This window comes from Chiloscyllium plagiosum, chromosome 4, assembly GCF_004010195.1.
Source record: "Chiloscyllium plagiosum isolate BGI_BamShark_2017 chromosome 4, ASM401019v2, whole genome shotgun sequence".
NCBI classification, from domain to species: Eukaryota; Metazoa; Chordata; class Chondrichthyes; order Orectolobiformes; family Hemiscylliidae; genus Chiloscyllium; species Chiloscyllium plagiosum.
Genome location: NC_057713.1, coordinates 5,017,793 through 5,037,267, shown reverse-complemented (window position 1 = coordinate 5,037,267; position 19,475 = coordinate 5,017,793). Strand labels below are relative to the sequence as shown.

At 47.4% G+C, this 19,475-nt stretch overlaps 1 protein-coding gene across 1 annotated transcript in view; it reads left to right on the top strand.

Moving 5' to 3' along the window:
* The first annotated feature begins 14,705 nt into the window (after positions 1-14,705).
* LOC122548822 (carbohydrate sulfotransferase 9-like) overlaps positions 14,706-19,475 on the top strand; it is a 120,072-nt gene continuing 115,302 nt past the window's right edge. The window contains exon 1 of the mRNA XM_043687634.1: positions 14,706-15,029. The gene's annotated coding sequence lies outside the window, so the exon portion shown is untranslated. The remainder of the gene's footprint in view (positions 15,030-19,475) is intronic.

Genomic DNA, 19,475 nt, shown 5'->3' with positions numbered 1-19,475 from the left:
TGTGCAAGGTGGGACCTGTACAAGATGGACACGTTGCACCTGAACTGAAGGGGCACCAATATCCTGGGTGGGAGGTTTGCTAAGGCTCTTCAGGAGGGTTTAAACTAGTTTGGCACGGGGATGGGAACCAGAGCTACAGATCAGAGGATGGGGTAGCTGGTGAACAGGCAGATACAGCGTGTAGAGAGTCTGTGAGGAAGGGTAGACAGTTGATAGGGTAAAGTTGCAGTCAGTGTGATGGGTTGAAGTGTCTATTTTAATGCAAGAAGTGTTAGGGATAAAGGTGATGAACTTAGAACATGGATCAGTACTTGGAGGTACGATGTTGTGCCCAGCACGGAGACTTGGATATCACAGGGGCAGGAATGGTTGTTGGGCAGGGTGGTAGACAAAATACGTACAACACAGATGGCCTCCTTCTTCAAGGACCGCAATTTCCCCCCCGACGTGGTCGACGGTGCCCTCCACCGACTTTGATCTCCAGCATCTGCAGACCTTACTTTCTCCAGGGTGGTGGTAGATGGCAAGTATTCAGCCTGGAGCTCGGTGACCAGTGGTGTTCCATAGGGATTTCTGGGACCTCTGCTCTTTGTGATTTTTATAAATGACTTGGATGAGGAACTGGAAGGGTGGGTTCATACATTTGCCAATGACACAAAGGTTGGTGGAGTGGTGGATAGTGTGGAGGGTTGTTGTAGGTTGCAATGGGACACTGACAGGATGCAGAGCTGGGCAGAGAAGCGGCAGATGGAGTTCAACCTGGAATAGTATGAAGTGATTCATTTTGGAAGATTGAATTTGAATGCTGTAATCTGGGCTAAAGGCAGGATTCTTGGCAGTGTGGAGGAACAGCAGGATCGTGGGGTCCATGTACATAGATCTCTAAAAGTTGCCACCCAAGTTGATAGAGTTGTTAAGGAAGCATATGATGTGTTGGCTTTCATTAGCAGGGGGATTGAGATTAAGAGCCTCAAGGTTATGAAGCAGCTCTATAGAGCCTTGTTTAAACCACACTGGGAATATTGTGTTAAGTTCTGGTCGCCTCATTACAGGAAAGATGCGAAAGCTTTGGAGATGGTGCAGAGGAAATTTACCAGGATGCTGCCTGGACTGGAGGGCATGTCTTATGAAGAAAGGTTGAGGGAGCTAGGGCTTTTCTCATTGGAGTGAAGAAGGATGAGAGGTGACTTGATAGAGGTGTACAAGATGATGAGAGGCATAGATAGACTGAATAGCCAGAGACTTTTTCCCCAGGGCAGAAATGTTACAAGGAGGGATAATTTTAAGGTGATTGGAATAAGGTTTAGGGGAGATGTCAGAGGTAGGTTCTTTACACAGAGAGTGGTGGGTGCATGGATGCACTGACAACAGTGGTAGTAGACTCATAGACATGAGGGACATTTGAGTGACTCTTGGATAGGCACATGGATGATAGTACAATGAAGGGTACGTAGGTTAGTTTGATCTTAGCGTAGGATAAAAGGTCGGCACAACATCGAGGGCCAAAGGGCCTGTACTGTGCAATACTGATCTACATTCTATGTTCTGTATTCTAGATTGGGCTTATAGTCCTCAGTGCAGAGAAGATAAAGAGGTGACCTTGTTGAGGTGTTTAGAATTATGAAAAATTCTGACAGGGGAAAGAACAAAGGACAAAAAACAATACAGCACAGAAACAGGCCCTTCGGCCCTCCAAGTCTGCGCTGACACATTCTGCCCTTCTATATTAAAACTGTCTTCACTTACAGGATCCCTATCCCTCTACTCCCTTCCTATTCACAATCTTATAAACTTCTATCAGGTCACGCCTCAACATCCTGCATTCCGGTGAAAACAAACCCAGTCTATCCAACCTTTCTTCATCACTAAAATCCCCCATCCCAGGTAACATCCTGGTAAATCTTTTCTGTACCCTCTGCAAAGCATCCACATTCTTCTGGAAGTGTAGTGACCAGAACTGTACACAATGTTCCAAGTGTGGCCTAACTAAAGTCCTACAAAGCTGCAGCATAACTTGTCTATCCTTATACTCAATGCCCCTTCCAATGAAGGTAAGCATGCCATTGGCCATTTTTACTCCCTTATCTACCTGCACTGCCACCTTCAGTGATCTGTGGGCCTGCACACCCAGATCCCTCTGCATATCAATTTTCCTAAGGGTTCTGCCCTTCAGTGTGTAAAGAAAGATATTGTGTTTCCACTAGTTAGTGTGTCAGTAACTAGGGGGTTACAATTTCAAGACTGTCACCAAGACAGCTATGAGTGAAGTGAGGAGAAAATATTTTTACTCAGAGAGTTGTTTGGATTTGGAGTGCCTGGGAGCGTGGCAGAGGTGGATTCTATAGGAGGTTTCAAAAGAGAGCTGGATATATATCTGAAAAGGATGTATATATAAGGCTGGAGAGTGGGACTAGCTAGTTAGCTCTGTCAGAAGCCAGTACAAAAATAATGCATCAAATGGCCTCATTCTTACTGGAAAATCCTATGGATTCTATAAACAATGAATCTAGAACTGGGGATCACTGTTCCAAATAAGGGGGTACCCCTTTAAAACAGAGAGGAAGAAACATTTGTCTCTCTCAGAGAGTTGGGAGTCTTTAGTGAATGCAGAATCTTTAAATATTTTGAAGGTAGAGGGAGATACATTCTTGATCACTGGGAGAGGGTGGGGTGAAAGATTATCAGAGGATATGCAGGAATGTAGAGTTGAGTTTCAAATCAGATCAGCCACGATCTTATCCAATGGCGGAACAGGCTTGAAGGGCTGAGTGGCCTCCTCTTGTTCCTTGTTGGAATGTTCATGGATGTTATGGGGAAAAGACAGGGAATGGCACTAAGTTACAATGCTCAGAGAGCTGGATCTCCCTTCTGCACTGTGACATTTCCGTCATTTGGTGATTCTATGAAATAAAGAGTGGGTGAGAGAGAGAGAGAGAGAGAGACTGCAGATTTCTGTGGGAGACAGGGTCCTGGGTATCCTTAAAAATTAACCCAAGGGTCAGTCTGCAAGGAATTGGGAAGACAACTAGACAAAGAACAAAGAACAAAGAAATTTTACAGCCCAGGAACAGGCCCTTCAGCCCTCCAAGCCTGAGCCAATCCAAATCCACTGTCTAAACCTGTCGCCCAATTCCAAAGCATCTGTATCCCTCTGCTCCCCACCTACTCATGCATCTGTCCAGGTGCATCTTAAATGAATCTACCGTGCCTGCCTCTGCCACCTCTGCTGGCAACGTGCACTGACCAACCTCTGTGTAAAGTACTTGCCACGCGTATCCCCCTTAAACTTTTCACCTCTCACCTCTCATTATTGAATCCTTCACCCACGTAAAAAGCTTATCTCTATTCACCCTGTGTATATTCTTCATGATTTTGTAGACCTCAATCATTCCCCCCCCATCTTTTTTCTAATGAAAACAATCCTAACTTGCTAAACCTCTCTTCATAGCTAGCATTTTCCAAACCAAGCAACATCCTCGTAAACCTCTGCACCCTCTGCAAAGCGTCCACGTCCTTTTGGTAATGTGGCGACCAGAACCGTACACAGAATTCTAAATGCAGACGAACCAATGTATGGTTCAATGTTAGCATTACACTCAATACTGCGTCCGATGAAGGCAAGCATACCATATACCTTCTTGACCACTCTATCCACCTGTGCAGCAACCTTCAGGGTACAATGGACCTGCACTCTCAGATCTCTCTGCTCATCAACTTTACCCAAGGTTCTTCCCTTTACTGAATAACTCTAGAATTAGACTTCCCAAAATTCATCACCACACATTTGCCTAACTTGAACACCATCTGGCACTTCTCCGCCCAACTCTCCAGTCTATCTATATTCTCCTGTATTCTTTGCCAGTCCCCTATGCCATACTAAATTGCCCGTGGTATTAGGTGCATTAGTCAGGGGTAAATGTCGGGGAATGGGTCAGGGTGGGTTTTTCTTCTGAGGTTCGCTGTGGACTTGTTGGGTCGAAGGGCTTATTTCCATGATGTATATGGCATCTACAGCCCTTCCTTCATCTATCAACTTGGTCACTTCCTCAAAGAACTCAATTAAGTTGGTAAGGCATGATCTCCCCCGCACAAAACCATGTTGCCTATCACTGATAAGCCCATTCTTTTCCAAATATAAATAGATCCTATCCCTCAGTACCTTCTCCAGCAACTTTCCCACCACTGACATCAGGCTCACTGTAGTTACCCAGAATATCCCTACTACCCTTCTTGTACAGGGGGACAACATGAGCAACCCTCCAGTCCCCCAGCACCTCACCTGTATTTAAAGATGCTACAAAGATATCTGTCAGGGCCCAAGCAATTTCCTCTCTCGCCTCCCTCAGCAACCTGGGATAGATCCCATCTGGTCCTGCAGGTTTGACCACCTTAATATCCTTTAGCCTACCCAACACATCTTCCCTACTTATGTCAACATGATCCAGAGTCAACAAACTTCTATCTCTAATCTCAACATTCATCACCCCCTGCTCCTCAGTGAACACTGATGCAAAGTAACCATTCAGAATTACACCAATTCTCTCAGGTTCAACACACAACCTTCCTTCCTTATCCTTGAATGGACCAACCCTTTCTCTAGTTACCCTTTTGCTTCTTATTTATGAATAAAAGGCCTTGGGATTCTCCTTAATTCTGCTCACTAAAGTTATTTCATGACCCCTTTTAGCCCGCTTGATTCCTTGTTTAAGACTGGTCCTACTCTTCCTATATTCCTCCAGGGCCCGTTCTGTTCTTAGCTGACTAGACATTACGTACACTTCCCTTTTCCTCTTGGCTAGTCACACGATTTCTCCTGTCATGAATTTTGCCTTTCCTCTCCCTTGTTTTCAAAGGGACATGCCTATCCTGCACTATCTTTAACCTATCTTTGAAAGCCTCCCACACATCAAATGTGGACTTCCCTTCAAATAGCTGTGTCCAATCCACACTTCCCAGCTCCTGCCTAATTTTGATATAATTGGCCTTGGCCCAGTTTAGTACTCGTCCCTTAGGTCCACTCTTATCTTTATCTCCGAGTATTCTAAAACTTATAGAATTGTGGCCACTATTCCCAAAGAAATCCCCCACTGCAACTTCTACCACCTGGCCTGGCTCATTTTCCAACACCAGGTCCAATACGACCCCTTTCCTCGTTGGACTATTGACATACTGCTCTAGAAAACTTTCCTGGAAGCTCCTTACAAATTCTGCCCCATCCAGACCTCTGACACTAAGTGTATCCCAGTCAATGTTGGGAAAATGTTTACCTATTTGTTCTTCTGCCTCACGCTCACTGTTGGGAGGCCTGTAATACAGCCCCAACAATGTAACTGCACCCTTCTTATTTCTCCGCTCTACCCATAATGCCTCACTGCTCAAGCTATCCATAGTGTCCTCCTTTAACACAGCTGTGATATCATCCCTGACCAGCAATGCAACTCCACTCCCCCCCCCCCACTTTTATTTCCCTCCCTGTCCTGTCTGAAGCGTCTATATCCTGGAACATTTAGTTGCCAATCATGCCCTTCCTTCAACCAAGTCTCTGTGATGGCAATAACGTCATACTCCCAGGCACCAATCCAAGCCCTAAGTTCATCTGCCTCACACACTATACTCCTTGCATTAAAGTAGATGCACTTCAGGCCACCAGTTCATCTGCACTCTGCCTACTCTTTCCCCTTATTAATGCTATCTTCATGATTCTTACAGTCTCCAGTTTCCACCTCACTGTCTGGTTCCCAGCCTCCTGCCACATTAGTTTAAAACCTCCTGAACAGCAAGAGCAAAAACTCCCCCAAGGACATTAGTTCCAGTCTGGTTTAGGTGTAGACTGTCCAATTTGTAATCGTCCCAACTTCCCGAGAACCGGTCCCAATGTCCCACAAATCTGAGCCCCTCTCTCCTACACAATCCTCAAGCCACATGTTCATCCTGCCTGTTCTTTCACTTCTACCCTGGCTAGCACGTGGCACTGGTAGCAATCCTGAGATCACTACCTATGAGGTCCTCCTCTTTAACTTCTCTCCTAGCTCCCTGAATTCTGCTTTCAGGACCTCATCTCATTTGATTGTTGGTGCCAATATGCACCACGACAACTGGCTGCTCACCCTCCCCTTTTAGAATGCTCTGCAGCCGATCGGTGACATCCCTGACCCGAGCACATGGGAGGCAACATACCATCCGGGAGTCCCATTTTCGGCCACAGAACCGCCTATCTATCCCCTCACAATAGAATCCCCTATGACTATGGTCCTATCAGTCTTTTTCCCATCCTTCTGAACAGCAGTGCCCGCCATGGTGCCATGGTCCTGGCAACTGCTGCCCTCCCCGGTGAGCCATCTCCCCCAACAGTATCCAGAACAGTATACCTGTTTTGGAGGGAGATGACCGCAGGGGACATCGGCACTGCCTTCCTAATCTTTTTCTGTCTTCTGGTCACCCATTCACTGTCTCCCTCAGCAACTCTAACCTGCGGTGTGACCAGTTCACTAAACGTGCTGTCCACAACCTCCTCAGCATCGCGGATGCTCCACAGTGAATCCATCCACAGCTCCAGAGCTGTCATGCGGTCAAACAAGAGCTGCAGCTGGACACACTGCTTGCAAGTGTAAGGGTCAGGGACATCAGCCACGTCCCTGAGCTCCCACAACAAGCAAGAGGCACATGCCATGGGTCTGAGGTCCCCTGCCATTAGCTTTATATGAACTAACTAAAACCAAACAATGCATTTAAATATATGAATGAAATGAAGAAAAAAAAGCCTTACCTTATCGAGTTCTTTTCTTCTGATTAGGGAAGGGGGGGCAGGAGGGAGATAATACACGTGTAGTATCTTGGGTTTAGCCACTGCCCAAATTAATACTAAGTCCTTACCTTCCCAGCAACCTCCTGGTCTCCAACATCACCTCAGCTCTGTCTCACACTGCTCCCGGGAAGGAAAAAGACCTTCAGCCTTGATTGCAATGAGTTACGCCTGTACACAGCATTGTTGGCAACCCATCTAAAGTACTGTATGCAATTCTGGTCACCTTACTTAAGGAGGGACACATTTGTAATGGATACGGTTCTGAGAAGGTTCACTCAGCTGATTCCTGGTGTTAGGGCTTTGTTTTATGAGGAATGAGCTGGTTGGGCCAAATGCATTGGGAGTTTTGAGCAATGAGAAGTGATCTTACTGAAGCACATTCTGGGGTTTGATAGGAATGCAGGATTTAAAAATAAAACACCCAGGTGGAGAAAGCACAGTCCCATTCTGTTGTCAGCTTTCTGAACTAAACCTCTACAATAATCAATTCCACAGAGTCACCACCCTCCGGCTGAAGAAATTCCTCCCCGTCTCAGTTCTAAAGAGTCATCCTTTCTCTCTGAGGCTCTGCCCTTGGGTCCTTGTCTCTCCCACTAGTGGAAACATCTTCTCCATGTCCTCTCAGTATTCCGTAAGTTTCACTGATATTTTTCTCATCCTTCTAGTCTCCATCAAGTACAGACCCAGAGTTGACAAAAATTCCTTTTATAAGAAACTCCTCATCCCCGGGACCATTCTTGCAAACCTTCTCTGGATCCATTCCCCCCAACCCCTAACAAGGCCAACGCATCCTTCCTTAAATATGGGGCCCAAAACTGCTCACAATAATGGCAAAAAGAAGGATTGCAGATGCTGGAGTTCAGAGTTGAAAAGAGACATTCCTGAAGAAGGGCTTATGCCCGAACCATCGACTCTCCTGCTCCTCAGATGCTGCCTTACCTGCTGTGCTTTTTCAGTGCCGACACTGCTCACAATAATGACTGAGTTAAAGATCACCCAACACCAAGTTATAGTCCAACAGGTTTATTTGGAAGTACAAGATTTTGGAATGCTGCTCCTTCATCAGGTCGCTAGTGGGGCGGGCTAACTGCCCTATAGTTTCCTATCTTTCACCTCCCCTTTCTTCTTAAACAGGGGGGCTCCATTAGCCATTTCCCAGTCCTCTGGGACCCTCCCTGAATCCAGTGATTCCTGAAAGATCACCACTAACGCCTCCACAATCCCCTCAGCTGTCTCATTCAGAACTCTGGGCTGCAGTCCATCTGGAATGGGAGATGTATCCACCTTTAGGCCTTGCAGCTTCCCCAGCACCTTCTCCTTAGTGATGGCCAATACACTCACCTCTACCCCGGACTCTCTTTCCTTCATGTGGATAGGAAAATGAACTCTTGGTAACAAAGGCTGACTGACCTCTCCAATCCCTGCAATCTTCCAGCCAGGGTGTTGGGTAGGACTAAGGTCTGGTCACCTTATTTCCCTCTCGATAGTCAACGCTGCCTCCCGTGGAGCTAGGTAAAAACAATGACTGCAGATGCTGGAAACCAGATTCTGGATTAGAATGGTGCTGGAAAAGCACAGCAGGTCAGGCAGCATCCAAGGAGCTGGAAAATCGACGTTTCGGGCAAAAGGTGGAGCTGACCAATTTGGGCAAGAGTGAAACCAAAGAGTTCTTGTCGCTCCTCTGACACTCTGTTAGTTTTTTTAAATTGCAAAAATATACTTAATTCATAGAAAGAAATCATTGGTACATGTACAGTTAATGGAGCCATTCAGATCTATACACTCTTTACTTACAGAGAGCAAATGAAGTCTTTGATGCTCATAGTTCTCTATATCTACAGTCAACCTCTTGGTATTTAGCTGAGATGTCAGCAGTCCCAATTACTAATGGACCCCCATTATGCTTCAGCAGAAGGACCTCACACAGTGGTCTTTCCCCACTGCACTCTGTTAGTCACTGTTGCTGCCTGTTGTTAATCTCCTTCCAAACATGGGCTCTCCTGGGGCAACTAGGGACGGGAATCTCACAGGATTCTGCTAGATGTATTCCAAAATGATCAAAAGTCTCTATCTCCCCTGAGCTCTGAGATTGAACACATGCCATTCAGATATAGGATCAATACGGGGCACTGAATATATCGATAAGTCTCTGCATTCTGGGATCTCTGCTCCTCAGTACAATCTAGGTTACTGTACCAACTTGGAGTACTCTTTCCCCAGCTCTGGCAGCAGCAGGACTGCGACTGTTATATGCTCAGGTTTTTAAATTCAACTTGTCGCTATTTCATAATTCTATCGCTGAGCGTGAGGAAATAAAAATCTATTCCTGTCTCACATCTCCTTCCATTTCCACAGTTGAAAATCCACAATCATTTTAACTCACCCAATATTTCAAAGTTGGGGACTGTATGCTTTTTAAAAAATACATTGTTCCTTGATGCTTCCTTGAGAAACCAGTTCTCTTATAGTTCTGAATGTCCACACACTTTCAGCTGTATCATTCCCGACGATTTCATATGATGCCCTTGTCTGTTTGTAAAGACACTTAACAAAAAAAATCCCAAAGAAATGTGGACACTGAAAGTCAAAAACAAATTCTGAAATTGCTGGAAAAGCACAGCAGATTTGGCAGCATCTGTGGAGAGAAATCATAGTTAACATTTCAGGTCCAGTGAAACTTTTGCAGAATAGACACTTACTTCAGAGACCAAGGTTACAGCAAGTAATACACTAAGGTACAATTGGCATGTCTTTAAACATGGAGGAGAAAGTGAGGACTGCAGATGCTGGAGATCAGATTCAAGATTAGAGTGGTGCTGGAAAAGCACAGCAGGTCAGGCAGCATCCAAGGAGCAGGAGAATCGACGTTTCAGCACCGCCTTCCTAACCTGCACTCGAACTCAGCACCGCCTTCCTAATCTTCTTCCTGACCTCTCCGCCCCCACCCCACTCCGGCCTATCACCCTCACCTTGACCTCCCTCCACCTATCACATTTCCAACGCCCCTCCCCCAAGTCCCTCCTCCCTACCTTTTATCTTAGCCTGCTGGACACACTTTCCTCATTCCTGAAGAAGGGCTTATGCCCGAAACAGGAATTCTCCTGCTCCTTGGATGCTGCCTGACCTGCTGCGCTTTTCCAGCAACACATTTTCATGTCTTTAAACATGCCTCAATTCAGCTTCACTATCATTCTCTGACATCTCTTCCATCCTTATGAGGACAGAGCAGGCTGTGATTAATGTCACTTCTGAGGTAAGATCACACAATGCACTCCCTCATAGAAGAATTGACGTTTCGGGCATAAGCCCTTCTTCAGGAATCCTGAAGAAGGGCTTATGCCTGAAACGTCAATTCTCCTGCTACTTGGATGCTGCCTGACCTGCTGCGCTTTTCCAGCAACACATTTTTCAGCTCTGATCTCCAGCATCTGCAGTCCTCACTTACTCCCTCATAGAATCCTTACAGTATGGAAGCAGGCCATTCGACCCATTCAGTCCACACCAACCCTCTGAAGTGTATCCCACCCAAACCCTGCCCTATTCCTGTATCCCCCATGGCCAATCCACCCTGACCTGCACATCTTTGGACTGTGGGAGGAAACCGGAGCACACCCAGGGGGAGAATGTGCAAACTCCACACAAACAGTCACCCCAGGCTGGAATCGAACCCAGATCCCTGGCGCTGTGAGGCAGCAGTGCTAACCACTCAACCATCCCTACTGCTGACTGTGACAATGTCACCCTTCACCTCACACTCTGGAGTCTAGATTAGGGCTTAAACCCAAAATCTCCTGTTCCCAAGCTGACAGATTTCCCCATTGAGCCGAGTCCCTAGTCATTCCGACCGTAGGCTTCAAACACAGAAACATAGAGAGAAAAGTAGCTGGAACAGGCCATTCAACCCATCAGTCATTCTTATTCACAGGACCCTGGGTTTCCCACATTTTTGGGAAGTCATTTATATCCTCCTTTGTGAAGACAGAACTAAAGTATTGTATTTAATTAGTCAGCCATCTCTTTGCTCCCCAGTATAACTTGCCCTGTTCCTGTCTGTGAGGGAGCTACTCATGTTTTCACTAATCCTTTTCTCATGGTCACGACACCTTTCCCATTTGACGATGAGTACGTCGGTCGCAGCTGATGTTTTAACTGGCTTCTGAGTCAGTTTGAAACCTGGGCGAATGTAAATTGGTGTGTTACTGAAGGTCAGGGATGGAACCTTTACAAAGAGGTTGGGGGAGGCGGAAGGCAGGCAAAATACCACAGGAAGATGTTCAGGTGGGAGTTGTTGGTGGCACCATCTCCCATTGCCAATGCCAATCGGCTAACTTTAAGAAGGCGGAAGTGGGTACTGCAGATGCTGGAGATCAGAGTCAAGATTAGAGTGGTGCTGGAAAAACACAGCAGGTCAGGCAGCATTCGAGGAGCAGGAAAATCGACATTTCGGGCAAAAGGGCTTTTGCCTGAAACGTCGATTTTTCCTGCTCTTCGGATGCTGCCTGACCTGCTGTGCTTTTCCAGCACCACTCTAATCTTAACTTTGAGGAGGACTCTACCCAGACAGCTGAGAGTCACTTCTGATGGCTGGAGATCTCAGCAGGTGACCCAGTGAAATCGCACCCTTATGGGCCCTCAATGACTCAAGGGTAGTACTCTGTGGCTCAGTGGTTCGATTCCAGCCTCGGGTGACTGACTGTGTGGAGTTTGCACATTCTCCCCATGTCTGTGTGGGTTTCCTCCGGGTGCTCTGGTTTCCTCCCACAGTCCAAAGATGTGCAGGTCAGGTGAATTGGCCACGCTAAATTGCCTCTAGTGTCTGAGGATGTGTAGGTTAGGTGAGGTTAACTATGGGAAAGGCCAGATTACAGAGGTACAGTAGTGGGATAGGTCTGGGTGGGATGCTCTTCAGAGGGTCGGTGTGGGCCTGCATCCACACTGTGGGCGTTTTATGGAATGCAGCCAAGGATGGAAAATCCCCAAATGGTGCGATTTCAACTATTCTTCATCCATGGGACAGAATGCCAGTTCCTTTCTGAACTTCTTTGAACAGAAGCGATATAATTGTGAAAGACTGGGATGGCAAGACTGATAAAGAGAGGTTGGATTGGTTTGGATTATATTCACTGGAGTTTAGTGGAATAAGGGGGAATGCCATAAAAACTTATAAACTTTTAACAGGATCTGACAGGGTAAACACAGGAAGGGTGTTCCCGGTGACCGGGGAGTCCAGAACCAGGGGGTCACAGTCTAAGGATACAGGGTGGGCCATTTTGGACTGAGATGAGGAGAAATGTCTTCACCCAGAGAGTGGGGAGCCTGTGGGATTCTCTACCACAGAAAGTGGTTGAGGCCAAACTGTTGAATGCTTTCAAGAAGGACTTAGATATTGTTCTTAGGGCTAAAGGGATCAAAGGGTCTGAGGAGAAAGTGGGAACAGGGGACTCAGTTAGACAGTCAGCCATAATGCATTTGGAGAGGCAGGGACTAATCAAAAACAGGCAATCTTGTTAAGGGGAGGTCACGTCTGACCATCTTGTAAGGGGAGGTCATGTCTGACCATCTTGTTGAGGGGAGGTCATGTCTGATCAACTTGTTGAGGGGAGGTCATGCCTGACCAACTCGTTGAGGGGAGGCCATGTCTGACCATCTTGTTGAGGGGAGGTCACTTTTGACCATCTTGTTGAGGGGAGGCCATGCCTGACCAACTTGCTGAGGGGAGGTCATGTTTGACCAGCTTGCTGAGGGGAGGTCATGTTTGACCAACTTGATTGAATTTTTCAAAGAGGAGGTTTGGTTTGTCGATGAGTACAATACATTAGACCTAGTCACTTGGACTTCAGCAAGGCTTTTGATTATGTCCTGCCTGGAAGACTGATGTCAAAGGTTAGAGCCAATGGGATCCAAGGAATATTGGCAAATTAGATTCATAATTGAGGAGAAAGTGAGGTCTGCAGATGCTGGAGATCAGAGCTGGAAATGTGTTGCTGGAAAAGCGCAGCAGGTCAGGCAGCATCCAGGGAACAGGAGAATCGACGTTTCGGGCATAAGCCTGAAGAAGGGCTTATGCCCGAAACGTCGATTCTCCTGTTCCCTGGATGCTGCCTGACCTGCTGCGCTTTTCCAGCAACACATTTCCAGCTCTAGATTCATAATTGGCTGAGCAGCAGGAAGCAGACAGTGATGATTGAGATATGTTTTTCCGAGTGGATGTCTGTGTCCAGTGGGGTCCCACAGGGGTCAGTATTGGGCCCTTTGCTGTTTGTGGTTTATATAAATGAATTAGACTCGAACGTAGGGAGGTTGATCAGTACCTTCAAGGAAGATGTGAAAATTGGTATAGTGATAAATAGGATGTCAGCCTTAGATGGCAGGAAGATATAAACTTGCAGGACGAGATGGGCTGATTGGTGTCAAATGGAATTCAGTCCAGAATAATGTGAGTGATGCACTTGGGCAGGACAACCAGGCCATGGGAATACATGATGAGCAATAGGACTCCAGGAAACACAGAGAATTAGAGAGACCTTGGTGTGTATGTCCACCAATCTCTTAAGATAGCAGGGTAGGTAGATGAAGTGGTTAAGAAGGCATATGGGATACTTGCCTTTATCACCTGAGGAATGGAGTTTAAGAGCAGGGTGGTGAAGCTGAAACTGTATAAAACATTGGTCAGGCCATAGTGAGAGTACTGTGTGCAGTTTAGGAATCCACATTGTGAGGGGGATGGGATAGCACTGGGAGAGGGTGCCGAAGGAGATTTACCAGGATGTAGGAGTAAATTATCACAGGTTTTGAAACTCAAAACATAAAATGCTGGAGATCACAGCGGGTCAGGCAGCATCCACAGAGAGAGAGCAAGCGAACGTTTCGAGTCTGTATGACTCTTTTTCAGAGCTGACGTGAAGTGTGGAGGGGGCAGTATTTATGCAATAGTGAGGGAGGGAGTTGGGGGTGGAGTGCTAGGGGAGAAAGAACATTGATAGTTCAGGATACGTGACCAAAACATTAGCTCTCTGTCCATGGATGCTGCCCGATCCGCTGTCATCTCCAGCATTTTAGCTTTTACCAGCATGTTGCCTGGGCTGGAGAGTTTCAGAGATGCAGAGAGATTGGACAGACCGGGGTTGTTTTCCTTAGAGCAGAGGGGACTGAGGGGGACATGACTGAGACGGATAAAGTTAAAAGGGGCATAGATGGGGAAACATCTCTGCCTGCTTACCCTTGGATGGGGTTAGCAATATCCAGGAGATATAAATCTAAGATCACGGGAAGGAGGTTTAGAGGGAAGGTGAGGAAATATATTTTCCCCCAGAGGGTGGTGGGAAACTAGAACTCACTGCCTGTCAGGGTGGGAGAGGGGGAAACCCTCATCACATTGAAGAAAGATTTAAATGTGCATTTGCCATGCCAAATGCTGGGAAATGGGATTCAAACAATTAGGTAGCAGTTGTTGACTGGCACAGACTGGATGGGCCGAAGGGCCTTTCTCTGTGCTGTGGATTTCTATGCCTCTATGATTCTATCAAATTAAATGGCGGAGCAGTCTTGATGGGCCGAAGGGCCTATTTTCTATGCTGTGGATCTCTGTGATTCTATCATATTGAATAGCAGAGTAGATTCGAAGGGCTGAATGGCCTATTCCTAGTTTTGATTGTTTGGATGTTTCTAAAATGGGCTGGCACGTTTCCTTTGCATTCCAGATTTACTTTGGTACTGTTAATCACTGATAGGGTGTTATTCCTGACGTGAACCTTCCTGTCTCATATATCTAACCACCCAATGACAGATGGAACATGCTGTTAGAGGCTGCTTCACGCTTCACCATTTAACCAAAATCCCCCAACATCTGCTTTATGTTTTCATTGAAAATTGCTGCAGAATTCTTGGACTGTGGGGAGGCGAGCGGGGCTGAGAGCGGGGCTTGAACAAAATCCCATAGCAGATTCTTTTAAAAATCTGTGCATATACAGTCCACCTCCTCCCCCCACCACCTTCCAGTCCATCGGATTTGATCTATTCAAAGCCTTCAGCTGCAGGGGATAAGTGAATGTATTCAGAGAGCAAGCAGTGAGAGACAGGGCTCTCTGGCTGGTGCTCCAGGAGGTGTCAGTGTGTGTTGTAGATCAGACAGAGAAGGTAACCCTCACGTGTGGGAGTGTACGAGAGCTGTCTGACCTTACACTTTTCAGTCGGTGCGCTACAGCAGCTTTGAGATCCTCGCTGGGTAAGTGGAAATGTTCGCTGATTGATGTGTTGGGGCTGACCTCTCGTTGACCCGTTCGCTATGTGCACACAGGGCCTTCCAACACGTAATCCCACCAATCTCCCCCACCCCTCCACCAACCCTCCCTCTAGCTTCCGGCAGCTAATAATTGACACAGCCCATTGCCCACCATCACGCTGCAGCCCTGCTTCCACTGAGCAACCACTCAGTCATCAAAGCCAGCCGCTCCTACAGCTGCGGAAATAACTGCAGCCATTCTCCGAGAGGCAGTGCTGTCAGGAGTGTGCCCAAGTCAGCCCCTACCCCCCCCACCTCCTGACTTCAAGCAATCAGGGAGTCTTCAACTACTGGGGGAGTGGGTGTGCGAGCCAACCAGCCACTACACACCCCAATAATATAAAACCACGAATCACAGGCACCGGGGATAGAATAAACACTCTACACTGTGGGGCCAGGCCATTCGGCCCATCGAGTCCATACCTTTGACAATTTCTTTACAGAGAGAGTGGTTCACATGTGGAATGAACCTCCTGAGGAAGTGGTGAATACGGGCACAACTACACCATTTAAAAGGCATTTGGATGGATAGGAAAAGGTTTGGAGGGATATAGGCCAGGAGCAGGCAGGTGGGGCTGGTTTCGTTTGGGATTATGTTCGGCATAGACTGGCTGGACTGGAGGGTCCGTTTCGGTGCTGTATGACTCTGTGAACAGTATCCCAACCAGACCCACCCCAAATCATCCCCGTAATTGTGCATTTCCCATGGTTAATCCACCTAGCCTGCACACTACAGGGCAATTTAACATGGCCAATCCAACCAAACCTGCACATCTTTGGACTGTGGGAGGAAACCAGAGCACACGGAGGAAATCCGTGTAGACACAGGGCGAATGTGCAAACCCCACAGACAGTCGCCCGAGGTTGGAATCGAACCCAGGTACCTGGTGCTGTGAGGCAATAGTATTAATCACTGTGCTACCCTTACAGCAAAAGTGGAGAAAGTCAGCAGGTCTGGCTGTATCTGTGGAGAGAGAAGCAATGACCCTTCTTCACATCATTTCACACCTCACCTGGATGTCCAGGTAGCCTTCCTGCTGAAATTCCATTATAAACCCCGCTCCCCCCCAACACCCAAACTACCAGCTATAAATATTCTGTATACTTCAGCTCCTTCCAATCCCTGCCCCTGAGTGTTGCTGGCTGGGCCCAGCATTTACTGCCCTTCCCTAGTCGCCCCTTGAGAAGGTAGGGGTGAACCGCTGCAGTCCATGTGCTGTAGGTAGACCCACAATGCCCTTAGGGAGGGAATTCCAACATTCTGACCTAGCGACACTGAAGGAACGGCGATATATTTCCAAGTCAGGATGGTGAGGGGCTTGCAGGGGGTGGTGTTCCCATGTACCTGCTGCCCTGGACCTCCTGGGTGGAAGTGGTTGTGAGTTTGGAAGGTGCTGCCTGAGGATCTTTGGTGAATTTCTGCAGTGCATCTTGTAGATAGTACACACTGCTGCTACTGAGTGTCGGGGGTGGAGGGAGTGGATGTTTGTGGATGTGGGGCCAATCAAGTGGGCTGCTTTGTCCTGGAGGGTGACAAATTTCTTGAGTGTTGTTGCAGCTGCCCCCATCCAGTCAAGTGGGGAGTATTCCATCACACTCCTGACTTGTGCTTTGTAGATGGTGGACAGGCTTTGGGGAGTCAGGAGGTGAGTTACTCATTGCAGTATCCCTAGCCTCTGACATGCTCTTGGAGACACTGTTTATGTGACAAGTTCAACTGAGTTTCTGGTCAATGATAACCCCCAGGATGTTGATATTGGGAGATTCAGTGATGGCAGCACCATTGAATGTCAAAGACGATGGTTGGATCATCTCTTATTGGAGATGGTCAATGGTGTGGCGTGAATGTTACTTGTTGCTTGTCAGCCCAAGCTGACCAGGATGGCAGTTTCCTTCTCTAAAGGACATTAGTGAACTCAGTGGGTTTCTCCTGACAATTGACAATAATTTCATGATCATCATTCGGTCTTAATTCCAGATTTCTTTTTGTTTTGTTGAATTCAAATTGTACTCTCTATCATGGTAGGATGTGAACTCAGGTCCCAAAACCATTGCCTGGGTCTCTGGATTAATACCATTAGACTATCGCCTCCCCAAAGCTGCCTATGTTTTCCCTAGGTGGCAAGGCAAGGCAGAAGTGGAGACAGAGTTTAGAGTGTGTTGCTGGAAAAGCACAGCAGGTCAGGCAGCATCCGAGGAGCAGGGAAGTTGACATTTCAGGGAAGTGGAGACAGTTAACTCTGGTGAGCTGGCCAGAGTGTGAAGAGACAAACCAGGGCAGGGGCACTGTGGGTATTCAGGCAGAGTCTAAGTGACTGAGTGCCAACAGGGCAAGTAGCCCTGGGGTGGAGCCTGGTCTGAACGGTGAGCTGTGTGCCCATCCGAGTGTCCTCACAGCAATGTGCAATCCCAAAGGCAGCATGGCAGTGAGGAACCATACTGCAAATGGGCCAAAGATTTACCACGAAGGTGCGGTGAGGTTGGCACCTGTCTGATGCCAATGTGCAAGGTGTGTGGTGTCACTGCCGATGGAGCGTGCCCTCAGATCCTCATGGTGGCTGCTCAAGGTGGCAGCCTGGAGGAGCAAGGCACCAGGTACCCACTCGGATATTCCTGTCAGGAATTGTCACCATCTGGTTTCTATCCTGTGGATGGGAGAACATGCTAATGAAGTGAGATTATTAATAAGAGCCATAACCCTCATGGCACGGTGGCACAGTGGTTAGCACTGCTGCCTCACAGCGCCAGAGACCCGGGTTCAATTCCCGCCTCAGGCAACTGACTGTGTGGAGTTTGCACAGTCTCCCTGTGTCTGCGTGGGTTTCCTCCGGGTGCTCCGGTTCCCTCCCACACTCCAAAGATGTGCAGGTCAGGTGAATTGGCCATGCTAAATTGCCCGCAGTGTTAGGGGCAGAGGGGAGTGGGTCTGGGTGAGTTGCGCTTCGGCGGGTCGGTGTGGACTTGTTGGGTCGAAGGGCCTGTTTCCACACTGTAAGTAATCTAATCCATTAATAGACTTATCGTGTTGCACGAGAGGGAATCTCATCTACACATCCAGAACTCAGTTGGAAACTGCGACTTCTCAGTCTCGACATCCAGAAGGGACTCACTGATGGGGATTTTCGCGAATTCCATAGAATCCCTACAGTATGGAAGCAGGCTATTCAGCCCATCGAGGTCACACCACCCCTCCAAAGGGCATTCCACCCAGACCCACCCTGCATTCCCCATGGCTAATCCACCCAGTCTGCACATCCCTAAACACCGTGGGGCAATTTCCCTTCGGCCAATCCACCAAACCTGGACTGTTGGATGAAACTGGGGCATCCGGGGAAGACTTGGGGAGAACATGCAAACTCTGCAACTGACAGACACTCCAGGGTGGAACTGAACACTCGTCCCTGTCACTGTGAAGCAGCAGTGCTAACCACTGTGCCACTATTTTCACCATCGTCCACGCTGTTAGTGGTGGGGTGGGGGTTGGGGAGGTTTGTTGGGAGACTCTGCTGTCTGTAGCCATGGGGATCTTGAATATATAACAGTCACGACACTGTCGGCAGCATTGATTGGAAGCCTCACCTCCAAATCTCACCAGCCACATTCCTGCAGAATTTAATTTTAGCTGTCCTGTGAAATGATTCTTATTTCTAGGGCAGAGAATAAATCTTGTTGACAGATACTAATATATTCTAGAGTGTACTGTTGATGAAAATAGATTTGAATGCTTCACATATTCACTTGATATTCCCCATTGCAAAACTTTAATGAACGGCATTAACCCACTTTTTAAACTCGACCCTGTAAGGTTCTATCAAAATTCCAGTGACAGATTCCACTTGAATCGATTTCATATGTAACAACAGCACTATGAGGAGAAAGCTTATTTTACACAGAGCCTGGTAAGTATTTGGAATGCAATGCCTGAGAGCATGATGAAGGTAGAATCCATTGGAGTTTTTGAAAGAGAATTAAATAATTATTTGACAGCATAACAACGGGCTGAAGGGCCTCCTCCTGCTCCTATGTTTTATGGTGTTCATTGGCAGGGCCTTGGAGGAGGGAGTGGGGAGTTGGTCTTGCAGAGAGCTTTGTTTTTCTTGTCCTGTGACATTTCCTGCTGCAAGCTGTTAGTGAACAGCCTTACCACATTTTCTTAAAAACCTGGACCTGTAAGATCCTATCAAAATCTCTCCGACAACTACCACTTTCGTTCGACAACTATCAGTTTCGTAGGTAGCAACGGCGATGGGGGGGAGAAAGCTTTTTTTCCGTGGAGTGTGGTCAGCGTCCGGAATGTCTGAGTGTACAGCGATTTACAGAATTATGGTGAAAGAGTCTGGGCCCCAGGAGTGAGGGTAGATTGGGAAGCTGGGAAGAGAGGAAGTCTGA